Source organism: Aethalodelphis obliquidens, unplaced genomic scaffold (assembly GCF_003676395.1).
Source record: "Aethalodelphis obliquidens isolate GAN/ISIS:26980383/991018 unplaced genomic scaffold, ASM367639v1 scaffold40, whole genome shotgun sequence".
Taxonomy (NCBI): Eukaryota; Metazoa; Chordata; class Mammalia; order Artiodactyla; family Delphinidae; genus Aethalodelphis; species Aethalodelphis obliquidens.
The window spans coordinates 5,274,131-5,282,549 of record NW_020837984.1 but is presented as its reverse complement, the minus strand read 5'-3'; the positions used below and the strand labels follow the sequence as shown (position 1 = coordinate 5,282,549).

The window sequence follows — 8,419 nt, the reverse complement described above, 5'->3', positions numbered from 1 at the left end:
TTTTTTTTTTTTTTTTTTTTTTGCGGTACGTGGACCTCTCACTGTTGTGGCCTCTCCCGTTGCGGAGCACAGGCTCCGGACGCGCAGGCTCAGCGGCCATGGCTCACGGGCCCAGCCGCTCCGCGGCACGTGGGATCGTCCCGGACCGGGGCACGAACCCGTGTCCCCTGCATCGGCAGGCGGACCCTCAACCACTGCGCCACCAGGGAAAACCTAATCCTGATTTTTATACACATCCCTTCCATCCTAAGTCATCTTCCTGCTAAACTCAAGAAGTCCTGAATTCCTTTACCGTTTACTATTAGATCCTCAGCTCCAGCACAGACCTAGATACATACGTAGCAGGCACTGAATGAGTATTTGTGGAATAAATGAACGCCAAGGAAGCGTCATATTTTGGTATCTACAACATATGGACCCATTTACTCTTAATTCTTTGCTTTTACCTGTAAAGTCTTTTAATAAGTTGCAGAAACAAGAAATGAATTTAAAATCAAATGGATTCTGAATAACTGATCCAAATATATCACAGGAATAAATAAAAATTGAGGAACCCTTAAATTCTGTCTGTGCACTAACATAAAATTATTTCTTTTGTATTGGACACTATATTAAGTCATTAAAATCTTCTCATTTAACCCCTGCAAAAGTCCAATGAGATAGGTTCATAACACCGTGATTATATGGTTAGGAAACTATAGGCTCTACAGAGCCTGTTGACATTGGAACACAAATTCCAAACAAGTACTGTTTACATGCACTGTCCCTGCGCATCTCCTCTAATACATTCCCACTGCTTAGTATCCCCCAGGGCACCTCACGTGCCAATCGCATTACACTTGTAGATAGATAATACTTGAAAGAGGAATGGAGGTAGAGAGGAAGAGAAGAGATGAATGAATAGCTTTCTAGAGGGCCAATGTATAAGTTCTCACTCACAGCTTATTACCTCATTAAGATCATCTATCCTGGTCACCTTGGGATTTCAACAGAAGTGGAATTTCTGTCCATTTAACCATAAGATGTTAACACATCCCTTAAGAGTCATCAGACCTAGTAGCCGTTGCAAATAGAGAGGCATTTTTGCCATCTCGTATTTTTCTCTCTCTTCTGAGGAGATCCAGGGAACCTGAAACTGCCAGACATGAAACCAAAAGTGATACCTAAATTAGCAATGACCAAATTAGCTTTGACGTTCTCACAGATCTTTAATGTTCCCTTCTGGAAGCCTGGCTGGAGGACGGAGAAAATAGCAACACCCCAACACTCAGCTCCCACATGGGGACCTTTGCCTTTGCTGTTCCCTCTGCCAGGAATGCTCTTCCCTCAGTTACTCATAGGATCTGGATGGATCCCTCACTGCATTTAGGCACCTGCTCAAATGTCACCTCATTCAACAAACCTTCCCTGACCTAAAAGAAGACTCCTTAGTCACTTTTCACCCTGTGACCCTGTTTTATTTTTTCCTTCAAAGCCCTCATTACTGTGTGGAATAGCATAATGTTGATTTGTAAGCACCTGTGTCCTCCCCACTAGAATGTCAGATTTCTGAGGTAGCACCTGAATTGCTGTGTTCACTTCTGATTTCCAGCACCCAGGTGGAAATCCATCTTTTCAGTGATGTCCCCAAAATATCCATTGACTAAATTAATTAATATCGAACAAATACTTTAAACAGAATACTTACATTCCAATAAGAAATACGGCCACTCCACCCACCTACTGAAGGCTAATAGCTTCTTCATTATTCTGTCCAAGATGCACTTGGCTTCCCAACAGGCCCTGCCTCTCCTTCTCTCTACCTCACCCCATCCCATAATTACGTTAGACCAGATTCCCTTCAGTACCATCAGCATTTTCATGGGATGGATTCAGGAAGCTGTTCTGACTCACACGAAAGAGTGTCTTAAGATGGGGAAAGGCTCTTTCTGTCTTTGCCAAGTGATGGCATAAGATCTTTATTAGGTCAGTGAACCGCAAGCCTCTTAGGGAGGTAATCTGTCCAGCTCATCCTGTCACTCTTCAACTTAGTGCCACTCAGTAATGATGCGCTCTAGCTGTCATCTCTATTATCCTTGTGCAATACAGTGGCCACCTCCTTCCATCTTTAGCTCATCTGGAGTCCAGTTTTGCGTCTTCACTTGGATATGTTTGTAATTGCATCTAATAAAGGACAAACCATTCAAATAGTTATCAGGTGTATCTTTCATGAGAGAGAAAAGGAAGTTAATGGCAAATACTACTCTTCGTTTTCATGGAATGACAAAATCCAACAAACGTGATATCAAAACAACAACAATAAAATCTTGTTGGTGTCATTTGGGAAAGGTTGCAAGATTTATATACTTGCGTAGTCAAAGCCACATTCGCACAATGAAACACTGCCCCTCCCCCAAACCCCTTTTATCTTCAGGAGATCTTGCTTTAAAGGTACCTGCCCATTTATTGTGGATGACAGACTAATAAAATGAAGTCATTTTAATAAACGCTGTATCAGAATATCCTATCTTCTAATGTGGCCATGTGAAATTTCACCACTGGAGGAAACATTTCACATTCTGACTATTTTAATACTTTTAATAAGTATTTGCAATTCCTATGATAAAGCATCCCAGTAGAAAATGCATTTCCTCCAAAATTTATGTGGCTGCTGGCAGGTGGCCACTTTCTAATTTTCTGTCTCACTTACGTACATTTATTACAGATTTCTAACTACCCCTTTTTGCTCTTTGACTGGCTTTGAGCATGCTGTCTCCTCTGAGCAGGAATGTGTGTGGTTAAAATTGAGGATGGTAAACAAGAGCTTTCTGGTTTGCAAATTGGAGGGTGGGTTATATCCCCTTGGGGGGTTCCTTAACATCTATTTTATTCAGCTCTATAATACATTTGAATCAAGTCTTCAGGTACACATGGAGCTCGAGAATCCTTTCGCAGTGCCTCAATACAGTTAAAGGTTGGGGACAGGCATGAAGGTGGGATTAGGAACGGGGCCTGGATCATTATTTTGCTCTATTAAGCTTTGCTCTTACTCAAGAAATGCAGTAGAATTTGTGAAATACTTGTTACAGTAATAAGGCTTAGAGATAGTAATATTCAGGTTAAGCAAACCATATTTTAAATACAAAGGGAAAGGAACTATTTAAGAAAATGTCCTGTAAATCCTCTTGAAGAAGAAAAAAATAACGTTTAAAATTTTGTCATCCCTCCTTCATGGGTATTTCAAATCTTTGTTAAACATCTCAATGGAAAATCCCTGGGTACACCTCAGACTAAAAGGCTGCAAAACAAAACTCAGGATTCCTGCTACTTCCTATTCCCTACCTTCTGAGTACTCAAAATTGCATCCCTAATCTGCATACTGGATCTCACTTAAAGTTATCGCCATTCTCTAATCAGACAGAACAGAAACAGGAGCCTTATTCAGGCATTTCCTTTTTATATTATCCCAAGGCCTGCTTGTCCTACCTATTCAATGTTTCTTATTTCCTCCTTCAATTCCTACTGATGCTGCCCTGGCTTAAGTGCTTATTATTGCTAAAGGCCACTATGTTTTATGAATCATCGTCATCACCAAGGCATTATCTCATTTAAGCCTTCCAACAGTTCAAGAGTCATCCCCATTTTATAGACAAAGAGAAAGGCAGAAACTCTCAGTGACTTTCCCAAGGTTACTCAGCCAGGAGGTCTCAGAGCTGGGATTTAAACCCTGATATTCTGATGCCAGAAATGAAGCTCTGAACCACTAGGCCACTCCCTGCTGTTATGAAAACTCAATAACTGTTCTCCCTGCTTCCTTCATCTTGTCTCTCCTATTCCTTTTACATTTCTGCCATAGACTATTTATAAATATAGTGCTCATGTGATAACTTACAAGCCTCTGATGGTACCCTATGCCCATCATTTCTTCACTCAATGGTTCATGCACCATTCATTCTTTAATTTCATCTACACTACAAATATTTATGGACTACACATTATGTACGAAGCACAGTCTAGGAATTGGGGCTTTTATAAGGATAAAAAATTGTCCAAAGTTCTTGCCCAGTGGAGAGAAAGTAAGGAAATAGTGCTACAACACAAGCTTGGGTAGTGGCAAGTGCTATGAAGAAAGAATATGGAGAGAAAATAATAGGGAGGGAGAGGATTTGTTGTTTTAGACAAGAGAGTTAGGAAAGCCCTCTGCAATGAGTACCATTTAAGTGTCGACTCAAATAATAGGGAGGAGGATGCATTCCAGGCCAAGGCGGGAGAGCATTCATGAAAAATGGAAAGCAAATGCACAGTCCTGAAGCAAGGCTATGCCGAGGCTGTTCACAAGCAGTGGGGAGGCCAGAGTGACGAGCCAGGATAGAGCGCTGAGAGAAGAGAGGTTTAAGGGAGGCAGAGGCCCTGTAGACCATGGTTGTTTCTTTAGAATAATATTCTTTTTCCTTTCACTCATGCACCTGTATTTCCAGCCTCTTTGAAAAGGGGGCAACTTGTCACCATGCACTCCTTGCTGTCTTCAAAATAGAGCACGCACCTTACCACCGCTCTGATTTTATCCATAATAGAGTCCCGCTTCTCTGTCTTGAAATCTCCAGCCTTTAAGGTCAATCTCCAGTGCTACAGCCTAAGTTAATTCTTCTCTTCTGTCTGATCTTGCTTTAGCTGCCCACTCAATGAGGACAGGGAGGGGGGCAACTGTGGAAGACCTCCAGGGTCAGGCTACTTGAGGTTAAGTCCCCTGAACACCTGGTTGGCCAGGGTCCTTCAGGGCAACTGAGAAAACCTTTCAAAGCCTCAATTTGGTTCTGACATTTTAAAAATACAGCAGTAGAGGAACAATTTCATAAGCTTTTCAAAGGAATAAGTGATATTATCCTTGCATATAGTAAGAATCCAATAACTCTTAGCTTTAAATTATTTTAAAGGAGCTCTGGGATACCAGGGCCCTTCTCTTAAACCCTAATACCATGTGCTAGTGTTATGCTCCTATGCAATTGTTTTTCTGGACTAGATTTTAAGCATCTTGAGAGCAAGGACCATATGCAACTTATGTAATGTTTCTTTCAGTGCCTTTGCATGGAGTAGGTGTTAATAAAATGGGTTAAAGGAATTTATAATCCAAATCACCAATTTATGTGTTTCATCTAAAACATTTAGTACACACTTTAGCGAAGGATTTTGTAAAGTCTAAAACCAAGTACTTTTTTTTTTTTTTTTTTTTACAATGAGGTTGAGATAAAGGGCTTAGGAAATAAAGCAACACATGGAGAATATCTTTATGATCTTGCGACCAGGGGAGAATCTTGAACAAGACACAAAGAGTACTAAACTTAGAGGAAAATTGATGAATTAAACTGCATTAAAATTTAAAACTCAGGCTCATCAAAAGTGAGTGATATGACAAAATGCAAAGTACAAGGAGATATTTGCAACATTTAATCAGCAAAGATTTTGTATCCAAAATGCACATAAAATGTCTACTGATAGATTTTAAAAAGATACAAGCCTACAGAGAAATGGAGAATAGGATAAAGTAGAAATTTAACAAAAAGTAGAACATGAATTGTGAGTAAACAAATGAAAAAACGATCAAAATCCTTTGTAATTAAAAAATAATATTAAAGACCTTAATAACATAACAATTAATCCTCACTACATTGGTAAAAATTAATTGTTAATAACTACTGGCTGTAAGGATGTGGGCCCTTGGGAATACATAGACACTTCTGGTGGGAGCAGAACTTGATGCAACCGTGTCGGGAAGTGACTTGGTGCCAGCTTGAGACTGAACATTGGCAAGCCTTATGAGCCAGCAATTCCACTTCTATTTATGTGATTTAAAGAAACTCCTGCTTATGAGCCTCAGGAGATGTATACAAGAATGTTCACAGAAGCACTGATTATAAGAGCAAAACCCGGGGACCCATCCTAGGCTAGTATATATTATAGACGAAGTTGTGTCTCCCTCACCCCCCGACAAAATCCCTATGTTGAAGCCCTAAACTCAATATGACTGTGCTTGGAGATAGAGCCTTTAAGGAAGTTATTAAGGTTAACTTAAGTCATACAGGTGAGGCCCTAATCCAACAGGACTGGTGTCCTTAAAAGAAGAGGAAGAGATAACGGGAATGCACATCCACAGAAGAAAGGCCACATGACGACAAAGAGAGAAGGCGGGAGTCTGCAAGCTAGGAAGAGAGGTCTCACTAGAGACCAGCTCTGCCAGCACCCTTCCTTTGGATTTCCAGCCTTCCGCACTGTGAGAAAAAAATTTCTGTTGTTTAAACCAATCAGTCTGTGGTATTTTGTAATGGCAGCCTAGCAGATCAATATAATAAATAAACCACTTGTGATATATGCATACAATGGAACATTATAGAGCAATAAAAATTAATAAACAGCTACACTCTACAAGGGGATGAATCTTCAAAATATATTTACTAATGAAATCAAGTCATAAAAGACCATATTCAACACTACTATTTTTATAAAGCTTGAAAACAAGAAATAGTTAATAATGTAGCATTTTATGCATATGGATTATAAAGACTATTTTTTAAGCAAGGTAATAATCAACACAAAATGCAGGATAGTGGGAAGACTAGGGAATGAGATGAAGACAATGAAATTGTCTTACAATTTCATACATAAAAACAATGAAATTGTTAATAGTTTAGTTTTTAAGTCAGGTAATGAGTTTACAAATATTTCTTTTATTATTATGTTTTAAACTTGTTTATAGACAATATGAGATTGTTTTTAAGTATCAAATATTATGTAAAAGGGAACAATAACTGTTTTCTTTTTTGGAAAATGTGCCTTTCTGTCATATGCAAGGATATAGCCTTCAACAGTTTTTAAAAATTGCAATTATTTTCCTCTCTTTCCTTCACATTCTTTGCCTTTTTCCATATAACTGGATTCTCTATAAGCTTTAAAATCAAGAAAATGGCCAATTTTATTAATTCTTTGTAATGAAAAATACCCCACCACTATAACAGATATGTGCGAGTACAGTATTCAGAATTGATTCCAGTATAAAATTAATTCTCAGCTACTTAATAATATTTAATTTGCTGTATGTGAAGTACCCTAGTCACCACAAAGATAATTGACTTTGCTCTGAAGTCTCTCGATCTACATATTAATTTCAACTTCTTTCTCAGACCCACATCCTCACTGGAACTCTTTGGTATTATCCATGTGAACTTAGAGGAGTTGCAATATCCACAAGTTTGTCAGACATCATATCTGGTCTGTTGGGCAGAATCTGTTGATGTTATCCCAATTCTAACCGTACAGTGTTGAACAACTGCCTTCCAATACGTTATGGATTCTTTCCTATTTTACAGGTCGCATTCACTATCGAAGGTTAAGTGTTGCTGTAAAATTTTAGCTACATTAAAATACTTAAAAATCTCTAGCAGCTAAGGGAGCATATTTTCCAATCTCTAATGGGTAATCTAAAAAAATAATGTAAATTCTAAAAACATGTAGTAATAGCCCACTCTATTCCTCATGCAGCTATGGGAACACAGCACACGTCCAGAGTAGCAAAGTAATTATTTTTAAGGAATTTTCCATCTAACATATATAGATAAGAGGTGGGGATGTTGCTGGGATGGGTTGTGATAACTTCCCTCACTAAAACACTGCATTTTTGTGATATTTTATTGCCACTTGTCCTATCCTAAAATCTTCAAAACAAACTGTCAGTCTTACCACATGGAATGTCTTATGACAACCAGAGACACATTTGGTTCTAATCAGGAAGTTTCACACAAGACATCATCTAAAAAAGCAGGGTGGGCTGTTGAGTTATTATTATTTTCTAATCTTTCTTCAGGAAATATGTTAAATGTGAAACCTTTCAATGTTAATAATTCAGGGTGACACCCATCAACACCACCACCACCAGCTTGGAGAGTTTGATAATTGAAAAATAAGTTTCTTTTTACAAATATCAACCCATTTCATTGGCTGGCTGTGTCTGAGCAGGAAACACTGAAGAGATAATGGCATGTTCATTTCACCAGAAGGGTCATAATAAAAAGATTTGCTTCAGCAGGTGATTCAAAATCCTAGGTGGCATTCGTTGCTCTTTCAAAAATAAAGTTTCTTCTCTCATTCAGTGAAGTTCATTTTCCGTCAGATGCTAAATCTGTACATCCCAAAGGCACGAATACAAAAGCAGACTTCCTTGTTCCCTAATTATCTTTGGCGGAATTAGTATCATCAAAAGAAAATCCCTGCGAAATCAACTTACACAAGAAGGAGAACAGAAAACAGCATGTCATTTAAAAAGTCATCTGTTGCTATGGCCCACCCACAGGAGCAGAGGGATTGAAGCCAGTATCCTCTACTAGACACATCACCAGAGCAGGCTGGGGAGGTAGAATAAGATGATATCAGGTCTCCTAACTGTTGCAGT

General features: G+C 38.9%; 1 long non-coding RNA gene across 1 annotated transcript in view; it reads right to left on the bottom strand.

Annotated features, from left to right (window-relative positions):
* Nucleotides 1-2,261, bottom strand: part of LOC113633538 (uncharacterized) — a 58,195-nt gene extending 55,934 nt beyond the window's left edge. Inside the window, exon 1 of the long non-coding RNA XR_003438233.1 lies at nt 1,688-2,261. This is a non-coding gene — a long non-coding RNA (uncharacterized LOC113633538). The remainder of the gene's footprint in view (nt 1-1,687) is intronic.
* Between the last annotated feature and the right edge of the window lie 6,158 nt (nt 2,262-8,419).